This window comes from Aphelocoma coerulescens, chromosome 3, assembly GCF_041296385.1.
Source record: "Aphelocoma coerulescens isolate FSJ_1873_10779 chromosome 3, UR_Acoe_1.0, whole genome shotgun sequence".
Taxonomy (NCBI): domain Eukaryota; kingdom Metazoa; phylum Chordata; class Aves; order Passeriformes; family Corvidae; genus Aphelocoma; species Aphelocoma coerulescens.
In genome coordinates this window covers 85,536,006-85,555,095 of record NC_091016.1, presented here as the reverse complement: position 1 = coordinate 85,555,095, position 19,090 = coordinate 85,536,006, and the positions used below count along the sequence as shown (strand labels likewise).

At 39.3% G+C, this 19,090-nt stretch overlaps 1 long non-coding RNA gene across 1 annotated transcript; it reads left to right on the top strand.

The window, feature by feature from the left end:
- Window positions 1-3,591: 3,591 nt before the first annotated feature.
- LOC138107338 (uncharacterized) lies at window positions 3,592-8,189 on the top strand. Its single transcript, XR_011149420.1, has 4 exons — window positions 3,592-3,679; window positions 3,836-3,944; window positions 6,001-6,164; window positions 7,985-8,189. It is a non-coding gene; the product is annotated as an uncharacterized lncRNA (long non-coding RNA).
- Window positions 8,190-19,090: the final 10,901 nt, after the last annotated feature.

The following is a 19,090-nucleotide window of genomic DNA, read 5'->3' as shown; positions in this document are numbered from 1 at the left end:
ACAATTTCAGTGTAGCAACAGCAACAACAATTCTCATTAGCATCTGAACATTTATGTTTTGGCAGTAAATAGAGATGGTTGACAAGGCCATCCAGTTAGTTTCCTATGTTTGATAAATTCACTGAGGAAAACTTATTGCAAAATCAAAATAGTGGTCTTTAAATGATTCAACATTGTTATTCACTGAGGTAGAATTTATCCTGTGGCCCTACAAGAGTCACCTTGAAATTTAGAGAAGCAGTTGCATGGCCAGCTGAAATTGGCAATTAGAAAATTAATTCCACAGTCAAGATACCAGACTGAATTACCATGTTATTGAAGATCCATTTAAGATTACATTTACCGCTCTGAGAAATGATTTGTCATCTCCATTTCTAACTATCACAGAGAGTTTATTCCTAACACAGCAAAACTCCTTCTGCTCCTCACCAGCAGTATTAGCTGTGACAATGCCGCTTCCACTGAGACTTTACCTCAAAGATACCTCATATTCAGAGCTTTCTTAAGTTCTTGAATCAGCTACCAAATCTTACCCATTGATCTTGCTCAGTAACATAATTGCAGCTTTATGGATTTTGATAGAGCTGCGTGACCATAATGTACCAACCTTGCTAGAGGTTTTTGGAGTCCAGTCCAGTTGGACTATATGCACTTCCCTTAGGTACAACTGAAATAAATGCTTCCTAGGGGGTGCAAGGTTAAAATCCTATCTGTTTCTATTTTAATTACCTCACAAAGTCCTAATATACAAGCTAGGGATGATAAAGTTTCACTTAATTAGCAGACAGATAACCTGGCCTGCTGAATGAATTATTTGCATTATATTGAGATTTCTAGGGAAAGAGAGACTTTCTGAAACTCTGATGTTACCATAACTGAAAAGAAATTGAGAGAATTTTTGTCAGCTTCAGTGGGAACAAGCAGGATATCATTATATAGGTACTTTCTGCAGATTTTTTAGTCTAGTGTGACAGATGACATTTAAATTCTAGTCTGTTTTCTCTTTTATTATAATTATCTCACAACCTATATTGTAGTTCTATGTTCCTAAATGCATTTTTCATGAATTCTCAGTTTGTATTTATTCAAAATGCATATTATCCCCATATATACACCTACTAACCAACATTTGCACATAACACAAGGTGGGACTGATACAGAATGAGAGCTTCGGTGGGTCGATGCTGCGTTTGTCCCTAGTGGGTCCCTCGCGCAGCGCTCAGGCCGCGCTCTGCCAGCGCCCACGCGTGCACACGACCTCACCTTGGCAGTGGTTGTGAACAGCCGCTCACACCCACGGTCCGTGCACGGACCGCAGACAGAGGCGAGAGGGGCTCTCTGCCTGCAGTTCCGAGGCGTTTAATGGCAGCACCCCGAAGGGAACAGAGGCAAGAACGAACAACCAAACCAAAAACCTGCGCTGGTTTTATCCTGAAAGCTCCCAAAGGCGGGCAGAGCATCCAAAACCAATAGTCTGAGGGCTAGGGGGCAAGGTTGAGTGACAAAACAGGGGCCAGTGGGAAAAGGGATGAGGGGTGGAGAGAGAGCCAGTGACCAGCAGAATCTAGACAAGGGGAGAACTTTCTAGCACAGTGTTGTAAGGAGAGACCACTTTTAGGGTAACTTGGGGGGTGTAAAGTGGACTTAGCCACCACAACAGACTGAGATTTATGTTTACTTGGTGTCTTTTCTGGCTTGTTCATGTTGCAAAAAGGAAAAGTTTTCAAAAACATCTACTTGGCTTAGGAATTAAATTCCATTTTCAAAAAACATTTATGCACTTGGGGACACTTACGCTCAGTGACCTCTAAGTCCATTTGGAAAGCTGATTTGAAAACCACGATAAAGCAAATTATTTTGCCATAAACTGAGATTCAGGCAGGAAGAAAAAAAAAAAAAGTATGAAGAGATGATTGAGAGCATTACAGCAGATAAAAGGAAACATATAAACGGAAAATTAGGTGCAACAAGCATCTCATACAATTTGAGAAACTAAATGCAGCGTAGCTGAAAAGAGGAGAAAATCTGTGTTGCTGCTACTGATTGAAACTGTCACTGGGGTTTTTTGATTCTTTTTTTTTTTTTTTCCTGAATCCCAATTTTCTTTTCACACTAACAAAATTAACTTGCATACACTGGGTCAGACATTTGTTCCATAGCTGCAGACCTGGCTAGTAGCCCTCTTTAGAAATGTAGTATCTACATTTCCCTCACTTGCTAGGCCTATGAGCAGAAGTGGATGTTCTTGAAGACATTTCAAAGAAGAGAATGGAATAGATGACCTCCAAAGGTTCCTTCAAACCAAAGTTAACATGGGGTATTCTGAAGATTCTCCCATAATGTACCTTAATTTCATCAAGATCTTTGGGTGGAAAGGATAATGCACTGTGTATCTGTAGCTGTTGTGTGTATCTGCAGCTCCAGTGAACTTGTGATCATTTGAAATTCATTGATTCCATTTAACACAATTAAGAGAATTGTAAGAGATTATGCACACCGTGCTGGATGTGTTTAAACCAGGGAATTTACATCCTCTTTTCAGGAAAAAAAAAACCAACAAAAATTAAGGGCCTTGAAGGAAATAACTTGACACAATGATGAATAATATCTGTCTCATACATCCCGTGAGGGGAAAGGAAAGCAGCACCTCTGTCACTCAGAACTGGAGGGACAGGAAAAGGAAATGGCACATCCTTTCTCCAGAAACACCCTGTACTTCTGAAATGCGCAGTACTGTCTGTAAACTTTGTTATGCTTTTTTTTGTTGGTGTATTATGGTACTTGCTATGAAAGCCAAAAAATCAGTGTGTGTGAATGGATGAAAGAAAAATGACAACAATTTCCAGGTAAAAAGTACAGGAAATCAATTGGTCATGCATAGCAGCATGAAATTAAGACAACTGCATGCAGAATCAGAGCCATCTCTGTCATATTTCTATGGAAGTGTTACCAGATATTACACCAGAGACTGGCATAGTTACAAGTTTCCTAAACTAGTCCCGAAAAATAATTTTACTAGAGTTGCCTCTGTGTCCCCTTGTAGCAGTTCCCACTCAGCCCGGTCAGCTCGGGACACAGCAGGCTGCGGGGGCCAGCCTCCGGTATCAGAGAGACCAGAGGTCTGGCTCGTGGGTCCTTCCACAGGACCGCAGCAATGGAGGCAGGTGGTGGGAGAAAGGGGCAGGCTCAGCGTTGGGTTAAATCCAGCAGGTTTATTAGGCCCTCGAACGAAAGACCTCGCCTACCCGGGGTGCCCTGCAGTGAGCAGCCTGGAGGGCTTGTGCGAGGGATTTTATGGAGGGGTGGTTACCAGAGCGGGATTACAGAACAACCAGTCAGGGAGGGGAAGGGTGTGGCAAACAAGGCGAAGGACACGAACAGGAACCAACAGAAACAAAAGAAGGGAGGGACTCCCCTCCCAGGACCAATCACCGGGCCCCCAGACCAGAACTTTCCAGAAGCATGGAAGGGGTGCCGGGGTGACTGGCAGAGCCCTGGGAGGAGACAATGCTGACACATAGGGTAATTTCCATAAAATAGGGAGGGCGCCAACTGGGATTATACAAAAATACAAAACCATAGGGGAGACCCGGGCCAAACCAAACCCAACACACTCCCACATTGAGTAACATCCATTCGTGCAATTTCGCTTGTACTTTGTACACCTGAAAGCTCTTAGGTCCTAAATTTAAAATGAATTCTGTACAAACAAGGAAGCAGGCTGGAGTTTTTGGATTTTTTTCCCCTGTTTAATGTAAAAAAACATTTATGTCCTGAAGGCCCACTATTCTAGAGGTATCATACAGCCTGTTTGTTTGTCTTCCATTTAACCCAGAGTTCTGGTGACCCATAACCAAGCCACGTAACATAGAGAACACACACCAGAGTTTACCCTGTTTGATTGAAGATACTTAGTGCCTCCAAACACATTCACAGAAAATCAGGTGAGTTCCATGTTGCTGGTGTTGGCTTTCCTATAGTTAACTGGTGATGACTATTCACTGGTGGCACATCACTTTACCCCCCATCCCCCTTCCTCAAACCATCATCTCCCTTTTTTTTTTTTATCAGAATACTGCTCAGTAAAATTGATTTTATCCCTTTAATAGCTTAATTTTTCTTTAATATCTGTAGAGGAAGGCAGCTATAAAGGCTGGTTGCTTCCCAGTTAGCATAGCCTGTAAATGAGTGGGGAGATAAGAACCCTTCCTATCTTTGTAGGTTTGGCAGAAACAGGAAATTTTCATTTATAAAGAAAATGTACTTTAAATAAAAAGACTGAACTATTTTAAGGGTTATTAACTCTGTTTACATCCCCGTCAGTCCTATTACAAGTGATAAAAATTCTTTCTGTTCCAAAATCCAGAAGGAGAATTATTTCAGCCATAAGCCTGTGTGCATGCTGGAGTGCGTATGTTTGTGTAGATGTTTATACTGATGTTTTCCCTGGAGGTTAGTCTGCAGTGTGGGGCTGCCCGTGTGCTTCCCCTTGGCTGACAAAAAGGAGGGAGCTGCACTGGTAGGAGTCCATGGCCTGACAGTGACACATAAAGGGACGGTGGCATGTCCGGTTTTAACCGGGCAGAAACACCAATTTAGTGTAGTGGTTTGGTCCAAAATACTCATTACTGTTTATCTTCTGTGAGATAAGAATTAGGAGAAATGCAAAGCAGGCACCAAACTTGAAAGAATATAAAGAAGTTTATTAACAGACCTAAAAGAAGAAAAAAAAAAAAATACCACACCTTCAGAACACTTCTCTTCCCCCCACCTTCCCCCCCTCTCCACTTCGATAAGCCACATTCCAGCCACAAGGCCGAGGTGAGATTAACCCTTTTATTGCTGAAGAGCTGAAAACTGAGGGAAGAGAGAGGAGATGTTAAAGCTCAAATTCTGTTGTGAAGCTATGATATATCAGAGTATCCCGTTGTAATTTCATGAAGATATGGGGGGTGTTCAACTCATAAGCAATAGGCAGATGCTGACGCAGCTGTAATTTCATGAGAAGTTTGGAATAGGGAGAGATGAACCAGATGAGGACTTTTGCTCCAAATGGGAAAGAAGAAAACCTCAGTTCCTAGAGATGCTCCCAGAGGTAGTCTTAAAGATGAAGATGAGGAAGACCCTTTGCTCCCAGGGAAGGAGAAGGGCCTCTGGTTTTTTTTTGTTTCTGAACGGCTCAACCTTAAAATTGTACCCCAAAAACCTTCAAGAGTGGACCCTCGAAAGCAGTTGAGGGAAAAGCTGCAAGTCAGGGGAAGGGACTCACATCGCAAGCAGAGAGACTCCTCTTCCTAAATGGACTGAACAATATTTGGAAGTGGGCGGCTGTCTCGGTGTGATACTGTTTTCATAGCACGAGCAAGAAGAGACTTCTCTTTCTAAATGGACTGAACAAGGTTATTATGGAAGTGGTAAACAGACTGAACATCTTAAGGGTTGTCTTTTTACATTGTCAGTGGGAGAAGGGAGGAAAGTGGAGGGAGGAGAAGTGTTCTGAAGGTGTGGGTTTTTTTTTCTTTCCTTCTTTTAGGTCTGTTAATAAACTTCTTTATATTCTTTCAAGTTTGGTGCCTGCTTTGAGTTTCTCCTAATTTTTATCTCACAGAATATAAACAGTAATGAGTATTTTGAACCAAACCACTACAGGGACACACATGGATGGGGTGGCAGGGCTTGTGCTCCCTGGGCCTGGGGCAGAGTGGGGCTAACTGGGGGCATGGGGGTTGAGGGGAGGGGAAGGGAGGAGAGGAGAGGAGGTGTTCCTGGGAATTAGTTACTAGGGCTGGGAAATAAATTGTTTATTAGTGCTCTGTAAGTGTCTGGTACCATTATTTATTTGTTGGATTGCCAATATTGACCCTGAATATATAGTACACTGATTGTCCTGGATATACAGCACACTGATTGTCAGTTAATTATGTGTCATTAATAAGTCAATAGATAACTTTGAATGAGTTGAATTAAGCCACATGAACTGAGATGTTTTTCTCTCTGCAGCAACAGCCATTGCAAGAGCTGCTTTGCTCAGGCAACAACTGGAGAAGAAACTCAGGAGCAGTGGGTCACAAGCAGAATGCCTCTGGCTCTGCTCTGGCATGCTGCAGGAGCCAGATCATGCACTGCCCCCAGGATAGGAGCAGCCCGGGCTCTGCAGGAGCATGGTTTGTCAAAAACTGCCAAATTGTCCTTTTCCCCAACATTTGCTTCTGACTCCTCTTGCACGAGGAGCTGAGACATGTGCATATTTCCTGTTTCACTTTGCTGAACTGATTTGCATTACTCCAAGCCTGTTAATAGTGGAGATGCTAATCCTCATCCAGAAGTGGTTTTGATGAATAATTTGGAGAAGGGAAGATTTCAGTAGCCAGTCTGAATTTTATTAGCTTGCCAAATCTGAATTTTGAGATGCTTTTGTTGTGTAGGTCATAGGAAATAGCATAAACCATAACTTAAGAACAGCTGCTGTTCAACCAAGGTTTGGGTTTCAGGTCAGTCTGAGTCCTTTAAAGACTCTCTAAAGATTTTTGATCATAGCAGAGGATTTTCAGCTTTTAAGGACATCACATATCAATTTTTATTTCGATCACAGGTAAACTAAGAACTCATTGCTTGGTATTAAACCTACAGTATTTTATCCAGCTTGAAAGGAATCTGTAGTTTGTGGCATGCCAGCAGTCCTATAAACCATGGCTGTTCTTTTTTAACCCAACTCTTACTTAACCATGCTTTGAACCCTTGCCTTTGTGAGAAATAGTGTAAAATCTTAACTGTCTGATACTTTGATTCCAAGAAAAAAAATCCATGTTGACCCTTTGTCCCCCAGTTATACAGCAAATCCACAGCATCCTATACTATAATTCCTGCATTACATGTAAAGACCTAGTCAAGAAACTAAAGAACAGACTTTTAAAGTTTCAAGTGTAAAGTTAAAAGATTAGAAGAAAGAATCGGTCCTTTCTTAGGTCTCCCTGGTCTTAAAGTGAACAATGGTTAGGAAAACTACCTTTAAAAAAGATGTCGTTTGCTTCTGCATTCACCAACACGTGCCCTTCTGCTCCTCAGAGGCAGTTCAGGGTCTTTCAGCCCAATCAGGTCTGTCTCCCCACGAATCTGAGATGTTCTTGCCATTATCTTCATTGATTCAGTCCCTAAAACGGTGCCAATAAATTGACTATTAACGTAAAGGGTATTCACACTTTCAAATAAAATAAACCAATGCCACTAAACTACAGAAGAGTCTTCTTGTTGATAAAGACTTGGTTTTGAAGCATGCTGTTTCAATTTCTTATGCTACTGCACATTACTGTTTATGAATATTTGAATGATCACTGATCAGTAAAGGTTTATCACAAAATATTGATACGAAATTTTATCAGTAGTATATTATTCTTTGTTTTTCCTTTAAAATAAAATCAGTCACCTCTTCAGGGACTGGAAAGGAAATTATACTAATTTCTAAATTGAATGGGGAATAGTTTGCCAGACTTCTAAAGGACATCAGCTGATTGCTGGGGATGCTGTGAAAGTATAGAATATTTTCCAATTTTGCAATAGCAGGATGAACAATAAAAGAGAATATTTCAAGTCAAATTTTCAACTTCCAGCCAATGCTTTTGGACTAGCAACATCCAAATCTTGCTTTGTTGGTGTTCCTTCTTGGTCTGTATTCATTTCCAGTTCCTTCATTTCCCTCTGTAAAATCACCCTGAAAAATATCTCCACTGAAAGACACGTATCAGGCTCAATAACTTCCACTGAAGAATTAGTACATGTTAAAACTTCAGACTGCCTCAAGCCCAGCAGTCTGATCTGCATACCCTTCTTTATAAAGTAAAAAAAGGCTATTAACCTCCATCCCCATCAAGAGTAATGAACAGTTTTAGCATAAATTTTAATTATAGAAAATCCCATTTCCTTTGAATCTCTGTGTTGTAATAATTTTAGCAATGATGTTTGAAAATGTTTTTTTCTTCCAGTATAGGTTTCCTGCCAATATTTCTCACAAAACTGAGAGATTTAAATACTGGAAATGATGGATATAAACTATATAGTTCTACAACTGTTCTCAACAATGTGTCGGGGGAAAAATGCAAGCATGACAGAAAATGCAAACTTCAAAAAGTAAGAATGTTCAGAGGTATTTAAATATGATTCAATATATAAGGACAAAAATATTTCATTTTAGAATAAATTGACCTTTCACATTAAGATTGTCCTTATTTCAAAATCGCCATTAAAATACTTTAAGAATTGGCTATTGCTTTCAATTTATTCATCACTGCTTAAAGTCAGCACTTCTAGACACAACCAGTATTAATTACATAGGAAAGAAATGCTGTAGGAGATTCAAGGGACTGTGACTTCTTCCTACACAAAGAGGAGCTGTGAGGTCATTAGTGGTCCCACTATACAGAATATTTTTACATCTGTGTGTGCTCAGAGAAAGGGACATGTCACATAGGGACATCAAGAGCTGCCAAACACAGTGAAGACAAAGGCATTGCAGTGAGCACTTGGGTCTGGAATTTGTCCTTTCTCCCTAAATGCAGCTTTTAAAGATGTGTGCAGTCGTACTTGACAAAATAGTGGCCACCAATGACCTTGTGCCTTAAATGCAACCATTCTCAAAAATTCATGGTGTGACCAAGGAGGTATGAACTTAAATAGGGTGATAACCTAAAGTAAAAATGATCCCTCATAGCACAGATCAACAGATTGTGTTTCTTTCATCTGATCAGAGACAAAATTACACAGGAGCCTGTTCTCAAAAGCAGCAAAGCATTGCATTTGAGGCCTGTTACTCACCTGCACCCAAGTGAAGCTCAGTAACACTTCTGTAAGCTACAGATAGAAGGATTGAGTGCTGTCCTTGGAAAATGACCACTCCTGGGAAGTTCAAGCCAAGTAATATAACAGGCAAGGGACAACTTCAACAGTCTCCTGCTCTTTTTAATTCTTACTAAAAAAGCAAGGTAAAATCTTAGCCATAACTTTCAGCTTGATGGAGAGGAGGAAAAGTTACTCTGTGGATACAGAAAAGGGAAAAAGTGTTGATTTACCAAAAACATACTGAAATATCTTCCCCTGTCTTTCAGCATATATTATATCTCATGCAATTACATACTCTGTTCTCAGTGGGGTTGTTACTGGCTGAAACAGAAGGTAAAAATCAGTAATTTTCTAAGCTCTTGATATCTCATTTTTTTGATTCTTCTGCTGTATCCAAACATTTCAGACATTCTTGTTCTTGTGGATAAAGATTTCAAGAGTGAAAGTAACTCACAGTGGGATGGATTTTTTTTTTTTTTTCACCTTCACTGAAAAATCAAAACAAACACAGTGTGATCCCAGCGTTTTCTTCTTTATTTCTCTGGGAGACAGCCAAATGTTACCTACAGATACTATTCATGAAATTCATATATTGTGTTCAAAAGGGGAAAAAAAAATCTCTGTCCTTAGTAATACATTGTAAAATACCAGGATAAACAACATCTTAAAAGACTTAACTGTCCTTTGTCACAGAAAGCTGTTGTGTCTGTTCCATTTGGTGGACGGTTACTATGGGGAACAAACTAGGCAAAATGCTGGTCTAGGTACTCCAAAAGCAGTTTTATAATCATATTTCTAGTAGAAATGTTATGTTCCTTTTAGATGCAAGTTTTGCACAGATGAAGGGTATAGGCTACTTTCAAATAAGGGCAGAGCGCTTCTGTGTATTGCAGGCACTAGAATCTAAAACTTAAGACTTTTTCTCCATTCCCCCACTGACCTGAAAAATCCTCTTTTATTTCATCTCAGTTTCCTGCAGCTGCTACTTATTTTACTTCTGCCACCCCCCCCCCCCCCCCGTGGCTAGGAATGAGGCATTACATTAGCCGAGTCAATGAGTCAAAGCAGTGCTCCATTATCTCTTTTTAGGAAAAAATCCTACTCCTTAGACAGAAGAGGTAATAGGTATAAAGCAAGTTATTGCCACAGCTCATGATGTTCTGTGCCTTCTGTAGCCTCAAGGGATTCCGGGGCTTACATAATGCATATGTACACTCCTAAACACAATCTGATTAGGACACACCATGCCCATACCCTGTGTCTCTCCTGTTTTTAACAGCACAGAAGTGGAAGCATTTTGGGCAACAAGCAATGCATGGAGAGGCTCCATTTAAGGCTAACATTCCCAGACTCAGTTGTCCATGTATAAATGTTCATACACATCAGATACTTTCATTTCCACTGTTGTCAGTGGAGGTGGATAGGACTTGAGCTGGCCTGTCTCTAGCTGCCTACTTTAGGGTGAATTTAGCTCCTGTAGGTTTCCTGAGCTTTTGGGAGCAGATCTGACTGCATGAAAGGTTTGGCACCTTGAGCACCAAAAAAAAAACAAAAAAAAAACCATAGGTATCTCCAGGTTGAGGAGTTTTGCAGCAGCAGTGAGCTGGCAGAAGGGGGTTTTACCCCTCGTGTGCCAACACAAAGAAGCCCGGAGGTCAAAGCTGAAACCCCTCTGGAAGGCGGCACTCAGTGCCCAACACACAATGAAAAAGGGGCAGAGCTCCTCACCCAAAAGGGGCTGGATCCTCCTGTCGCTGCCAGGCAGGCACGCAGGCGAAGGGAAAGAAGTAAAGACAGGGGACTCTCCGTATGTGTTCCACACAGGTTTATTCCAGTGAAAAACAGGGACAAAGAGGCAAATTGGTGGGAGGGTCCAGGGATCTTATACTGGGTACAGAATAGGTGGGGAAAGGGATTGCAGCCAATGGGATAGGGGCAAGTAGGTGGGGTGGACAGGAAGGGAAACGATGGGAACAACACAAAGAAGGGACTTAGGGAAGGATCCAATGGGGCGTCGAGGAACAAAGAACTTTCTAGAACTAATACATATTAAAGAAGGAAAGTGAATATACATAACTTCATACACAAAACAGGGAGGGGAAAACATTAACCAATTGGGAGAAAGCATGCAAAAAGCAGAACAAGGGAATCATGGGTTCTCACCATGACTGAAAGTTACATGCTAAATTTGGGTTGCTGACCATCACAGCTGGTTGTCTGAGTTCTCCTCAGGAGACAGAGTGGCTGGAGCCACTTGCACCGCCACAGCCGATTACAGCATTTGCCTGGGAAGATGGAGCTCCCACTCCTCTGGTGTTTCTGGTTTTGTAGCAAGGACTGTTCAGTGTGAGAAACAGAGCTCCCTGCGCTTACATGCTCTCAGATGAAAGAAGCCAGGCTCCTTTTTTTTTTGTTTTTTTTCATGCCAGTTTTCTCCGTTGTTGTGTCTCATCACTTTCTGGGTGGTTATTAGTTGATATGATTAGGACTCGTCTTACAGAGCTCTTTCATTCTGCAATTCTTCCCCGGAACAGATTTATAAGCAATCAAATGTCTCCTATCTAGTAAAAATAAAATGCTTTTCACTATAAGTGAAAGTTACAGACATTCATGAACAGCTCATGGTTCCCAAATCAATTCATTTCAGTACTGGAACAGCCTCTGAGAAACCTGTCTCCTGCAGACAGAAATGTAACTTCACAGTGGTAAGTCCACTGTGAAAACAGAGTTGACAAGAGTGAAAATGTTGAATTCAGTCTTTGTTTCAGACCACAAGGATCCTATTTCATGCATTAAGTGCCAAGGAGCTCAATTATTTATTACTTTATAGCTGAAACTGGAAAATTTCCCAGATTACTTATCTATTCTCAAATACTTGAACAAATGAGGAAAGCAGGGGAAATTTATTAGAATGAGTAAATAACCAGTGAATGGAGAGTTCTTTCTCAAAAATCTGTAGTCAATATCCTAGATCACTCTGATTCCTTGGCTGGTTCATACAGTATTTAATACCCTTGTTTCAGCTAGAAATATGGCAAGGATACTTCTCTGTTATTGTGTAGCTCACTGCTGTACTCTGTTAATTGGACTGAGAAAGTGAAGGGAACAGAAAACCAGAGAGGCTTGGGAAAAAGAAGTTTTCAGTTACTATCATTAATCTGAACATTTACTAGATTTAGAGGAGTGAAAAAAAAATTCAGTCCATATTATAGCTTAATCTGGTCTACCCTTGCAAAATGGAACAGTATTGCAGTCATTATCTATTTTTGCATCAAGATAATTGTACTTTATTTTTTCTTTGCCAAAAGTGTTAATAAAAAAGAAAAGCTTCTCTGCAGAAACAGTAGCACTAACGTACATTAAGGAAATTATCTTTAAAAACACTTCTCATTCAAATTATGGAAAGGAGGAGTTAACTGAGCTAACAAAAAATGATGTACAACACAGATCCTGTTGTGGGAATTTCAGGTTATTTTGATATGTTCAGGATTCAAAATAACCTATTTTAATTCGTAGTGTGTGTCTACAAAGCCCTGGCTGTGAGAGCAGTGCTGACTCACTGCACAGAGTTTACAGCCAACCTGGGCAGACACATCAGCTTTCTGAGGGGCAGAAGTGTGAAGTTTAACAGCTACTGGGGTTGTTTCCAACCACCACCAATTCTTATTATCAGCAGGCTTTTTCTTTGCCTTTCATCCACAAGGCTTTTACTGTCTGGATTTCCACAACTGCTTGTCTCAGGGTTTTCTGCATCTAGCTGCTCCTCTCTTCTGTTCTGATTATAAAGTAATGATCTTTCAGACTTCATCTAGAGACCCAGATAGAAACTCCTATTGAGCCTTAGTTTGTAAAATCCTTAAAGACCAAAGAACTTCCTTCTTTTACAGACAGATACTGTATATTAGGTGATGTAAATAGATTAAATCTCTTCAGCGTCTCTTTCACAGTTCTTTCAGGTGTTACTAAATTTTGCTTCAACAGTAAGTACCTGTATATAGCAGTTTGATTAGACTTTTTATATCAAGACAAAAATGAAAGTTAATGATTCAGTAAATGACCATCATGGTCTTCAGAATTGTAAAAATCAATAGTGAAATTTGACTGATAGATTCACCATCATGAATTGATTAGCCTCTTTCAGTGAGCATTCATGGCAGAATTTCCAATGGCAATGGTAATTACCAGTGGTTTTCTGTATAATAGAAAAAGATTAGACAAAAATTAACTACTTTGGAGGACTTCAAAGAAATCCTTTATCCTCTGTACACTGAAAATTATACAAGGGTCATGGTGATGACAATTAGCTAACACAAAAAGATGTAAAACACCTGTCACCTGCCTTTGAAGAACCAAATCCCTGGAAGATTTGGTTCCCAAAAAAGTGTGGGGACATTTGTGCCTGATTGAATAAATGCAGTGTTGCCTATTATTCAAAGATTATCTCCCTTTCCCATAGACAGAACATCATAATTTGATAGCCAACAAGGATTAGTGAAGTTATTAGCAATAGCATGAAGTCTTCCTGACCTACAAATGGGGATACAATTCTGTTTTCACTCCCATATCAACAGTATAAAATATTATCAACACTTGCAAAACTGGTCTAGCCTGTACACATTCCCCTTTCTGGTATTTCTTTGGACTCCCTCTCACCCCAGTATTTCATTTCCCTACCAGCTTCCCTGCCAGCCCCAGGATTTCTTTATTTTAACTAAATTTGCTTCCTTCCTAAATTATGCGATCATATTTTATCTCATGGGTTGATCCAAACTCTCTTTTTTGTCTTGATTCTAGAAAGACAAATTCCTTTACATCAGGTTTCATTGTCTTGTTATGCAACATAGTGCTTTGTTGCGAGGAGAACCTCAGGAACCCAAGGACACTTAATAAAGATAAGATGAAGCTCATCTAACTGAGAGCTGCTGGCATACGTGCAGACAGGTCTGTCTGTCTGTCCTGACCCTTGGCCTTCAGCTGCCACCCAGAAACTGATTTTTTGTGCTTCCACCATGAGCTGGTTCACCAGCAAATTGGAAAACAATGTAACAAAGACACTGAATATTTTTCTGAGCTTTAGCACTGTTTAGCCAGTTTAAATTGGCTCACATGAGGTTACACAAGAGCCAAGAAAAGGGAGCTGGTGCGAGTCTGCTGCCAGGAACACTCTGGGGGTGGGAGCACTTCATCATCAGATGGGCTCAGCCAACTTTGCACTCAGAACACGATGCCCAATCCCTTCATCTTTAGAACAAGACTTCATATATTAATAAAGAATGTATAAACAGGAAGTTTACAACAGATTCAATATGTAAACTATTTCACTGGACTATTGCACTAAGCTATTTTACAATGCTCAGTTTTTATTTGAAACCATAGCATTTATTTACATCCTATCGATGATGTCTGTAAGATAACTCGCATTGCAATTTTTATATAAATTGCTAGACTTTATGAGAAAAATCAGTGCCTCACAGAGATATGCAGGAATTTCCTGGATCAGCTTCATAATGCTCATTTATTAATCAGAAGCCATATATAAATAATTAATGAAAAATGCCATCCCCTTTCAAATATAAATCATGTCTTGTCCTAACTGCAAAATATCAAATTCTCAAAATGGAATAAGCATATCAAGCACAAAATTAAGTTTTGATTTACACATTTCCCAAGGAACATCAGTCTTTATTAATGAAAACTAATATAGCTAAATCTTCCTTATTTTTCTTATATAGGCAGTCTTATTACAGACTTGTTTTGACATTGCTAGCAAGATTTTCCATTATTTCCAAAGACCCTGAATCAGTTTCAAAATTATTTTTATTTTCTTCAGAGACAATCTGCTTCAAGATCTGTTGAATTCAGCTAGTAATTAGAACGTCTTGTCTCAAAGAATAACAGACATATATGACTTCATCATGTGATATTGACACCTAAACAAAAACAACCTTTAGGAACAGGCCAGAGAACACCACAGAGTATTAGGCCATCTATAATGTTTGACTGTAAAAAATATTCATATTGTTTTGCAGATTGCTTTATTATGGAAAATGCTGTCTGAGAGACAGGAACATTTCTTGTGTTATTTCCATTGTTTCTGCTGCTGAGCTGATGAGGAAGTGAAAGAGGCAACTTTACATTCACAACCTTTCCAGGCAGCAACTTGAGAATTTAAGCTTATTGTCACTGCTTTTGTGACTTAAGAGGCAAACTAATGCAATCAATTTTATTGACTTTTTCTCTTCTTGCTTCATATAGTCTATAATTTTTTCTTTCTTCTTCTCTACAGAAGTATAGAAAGCCATTTGAAGACAGCAAATATTTCCAGACAAGTCTGAGGCAGAGAAGGAAACAATACACATCAAAAAATATACAATGTCAGTATGATCATTTCACACTGTCACTCCAGACTTCACTGCACTTCCAAACACTTATGCAACTGTGCTGACATTATTTCAACACAGTTACAAAACGTTTATTAGACCTCCAGCTGCTCTATGATAGCGTAAGTGGGAAGACAATGATAAAATTGTATTCAACTTGTTATATATTAAATATTAATTCCTTTTTCTGCAAATATTATTCTTTTAAGATACAATCTTATGCAGGGAGAAGTATGCTATTCCCAGGGGAGCTACTGTGTGCAGAATGCAACTAGTGAAACCCTTTTGTCTTAAGTCATACAGTGGATGTGCTTTTGCAGTTTCTGCATACAGGTGACGGTGAGTACAACAAGATTTGGTGGTAATTTGTCCTAAAACACAAGTCAGACACGTCTACCTTTTGCTGAATCATTATGCCCTGAAAGAAGTACTGGCAGCTACACAGGCCCAAATCTAAGGGTCACAGATGTCAGATGGATACTTAAGATTTTCATCCTCAACTGAAAATCATTGCATATCTGCTGTTTGTGCCTTTGAAAATATGCCCTTAAGTGTTTTGCTGAATCAGAGCCTACATGTGGTCTAGCTCACATCATATGGTACAGGATGAAGTCTTATAGCTAAAGGCTTTACAGGATTAGGAAAACAACTCTTTCCTAAAACACAGCTCTTTTTCTTTGCTCTGTAACTTCAGTGAAGACAAAATCTTGCTCGGTTTCAAGAGATAACAGAGACTTAAAATGAAATAAGAAAAACCTTGCAGGACAGCACAGGGATACCTGTGATCACATTGCTGACAGGAAATCTTAGGGAACAGAAATAGCCTGTGAGAATCAGAGTAGTCTTAGTGTTTTGCTAGTCTTATTGAGGAAAGAAAACAGAGTTGATATCAGTCAGCTGTCAGTGACTGATCTTGGTCAATTACAAAACTGAGAGGTAGAACCTCACTGCAATGAGAAGAGTTGAGGTTGTGACATTTCTACAGCCCGTTATTTCTACGTATCTTATCAGATGCTGCAAGCTGGTGGGTCAAGAAACCCCAGGGACTTTCAGAGTTCAGATATTAAATAAATGTGAATAATTTCACAGATGGAGTTTGATAACAATATTTCTATTAGGGAATTACATTTGGTGGAGGAAGGAGAAGACTGTAGCAATGAACAAAAATGTTCCCAGAGTTTAAAGGCAGGCTTTTAGATGTACTTTCCCCGTTGCTGAGTCCCTCTTCACCAATGCCTATTAGCACTTTATTATCCATTGTGGTTAATGTTCTTTTCCTGATCACACAACAACAATCTCATCTCATTCTCATTCACCATATTCTACTTTGAGAACTGTTTGGGAGTTCAAACCCCTTGCAGATATCCAGCCCATCAAATAGTCACAAATGGCTTGTCTCTGTTTCATATTAATTATCATGCACAAAAATCATCCCATACTTGAAATTTTCATAGCTAAAAATACCCATATTCTACTTATTTTTCACTTTAATCTGTAGGGTATGTTCATATAAGCAGGACAAACTGTATCTTTCTGTTCTGAATTGCAGAACAAAAGTTGAATGTGAGTTGTTTTTCCCTTTTTTCCCCAGCAAAAAAAAAATACTCATATTCAATGGGTTTTGTCATAGGCTTTGTCTTATCTTGACAAATAATTATGAGCTTTAAGTTTGGTTACTCAGCTTCAGTTTGTGGAATTTCTGTAATTTGGGTTTAGGAGGTGGTTTACTTCTTGCAGTTGGTACATCAATCTTACATCATTCATTCAAATTTACCTGATCTTACTAAGATACTGCCCTGGTTTCAGCTGAAATAGAGTTAATTTCTTCTTAGTAGCTCTTACAGTACTGTATTTTGGATTCAGAATGAGAATGGTGTTTATAATATGCTGATGTTCTGTATTTTGTTAAGTCATTTTATCCTAAGTCAAGGAGCTTTTTTGTGGTCTTGTGGTCTGCAAGTGAGGAGGTGCACAAAAGAAAACTGGGAGGGAGCATGTCCAGGACAGGTGTCCTGATCTGACCAAAAGGATATTCCACACCACAGAGCATCATGCCCAGTATATAAACTGGGTAAAGTTACCTGAAAGGGGGGCTGAGCTGGACTGAAGAAGGAAAGTCTGGCCTTGGTCAGTGGGTGGTGAGGAAATGTATTATGCATCACTTGTTTAGCTTTCTTCCATTAGTATTAACAATAATATTAGTATTTTATTACTACTATTATCATTGACCTATTTTACTCTATTTTACTTTGGTTTTGATTATTAAACTGTTCTTATATCAACCTATGAGTTTTACTTTGATTCTCCTCCCCATTCCCCCAGGGTGGCAGGGAGAGAGGGGTGTTGAGTGAGCAGCTGCCTGAAGCTTAATTTCCAGCTGGGCTTAAACAATGACAGATACCAAAAAACTGAGTAAGACCATATAGTAAATGTTCAAAGCAGTAAAACATTAGCAGTGACTTCTCTCTTGTTATATTACTGGCAACCATAATAATACAAAATATCCCATCAGTGGTCAGCCTTGTGAACATTGACATAGAAGTGTAAAACACTTTAAAAATTTAAATAATAAATAATTAATTTAAATAATAAATGTATTTAATTTTTTTTTAAAATTTACTTTTATTTTTAGGCAAAAAGTGGTGTTTAGTATAAATACATTACAAAATAAATATATTCTTTTAAAAATAATTATATTAATGCTGAATGGGACATACATGAAATGGAAAAAGGGACGGAACCATCCTGTGCTCTTTAATAGTAATTGTTTCAAGGCAGACAGCTCAAGATTAGATTTTTCTTGTATTGTTTTTCAGGGCATTCTACAACCTTCTTTACAGACATACAATAAATCAAACACAGAGAAACATGTTTATTCATATGTTGTCTTTCCTTGAATGTATCTATATCCTTTATGTTGCCCTGCTTTTTCACTCTGGTGTCCCAAGCATCACTGGATATGAGTTTGTACAGGTTTATTCCACCTCAGCTTGAACAACTCAGCCATTGCACAGGCCAGGCCAGAGCAGAAATGATGTATTTTGTGATTTGTCCTCGCCCACTTTCTTTGGAAATGGCTATTAACTTGAACTCCTCAAGGCAGCAGTCAAAAGGAGACTGTCAAACTTTCTGGGATATCAAATATCCTTTCAAAATGTCCGCATGTTATAGTTTTACAATGCAGAACTGTTTTCCTCTAGCCAATACATCTGTTAAACACTAGAGGTGATGGAACTCTTTGCTGTGTTTCTGCAACCTGCCATATTCTCATGCAATTTTCTGGGCAAACAACCCGTGGAAACACCTGCCCACACATCACGCTCATGCCAGACCTGTCTTTGGCAGATCCCGCCCCACTCACACAGCAGAACCGGCTGCTACCAGAGCCCAGGTGCACCAAATCCTCATTCCAGCGAGTGAGAATCAAGGTAAACATGCCTATTTTGTAAATCTTGCTGGGATTTACACCCAATGATAACACCAATATCAAGTTCTTCTCCATTGTTAATACTGGCCATGCCTAAGGACACACCAAAGAAAACCAAATTGCAAATAAGCAGGAAATTTCTAGGTAAAAAATTAATAATCTTCTGAATAATGCGCTATTGTATTAAGGTGTACATTTTCTACATTTTGGATTTAGGCATACAACATTTGCCTTCTTTTTGTATAGCAAAGTCTGTTGCAGATCTGCTTCTTTTACCCTTCTAAAGCCTTAATATAGAAAATATTTGATTTGCAATGAAGCCAGTACCTGGAGAAGCAAACATTTCTCTCTCTATACAGCATTAAAGACAGAAAAGTCAATATCTCACCTTCCACTTTCTTTGCAGTCTGGGGCTATACCCTTGTGATATGGACATCCTGTATGGAGGAAA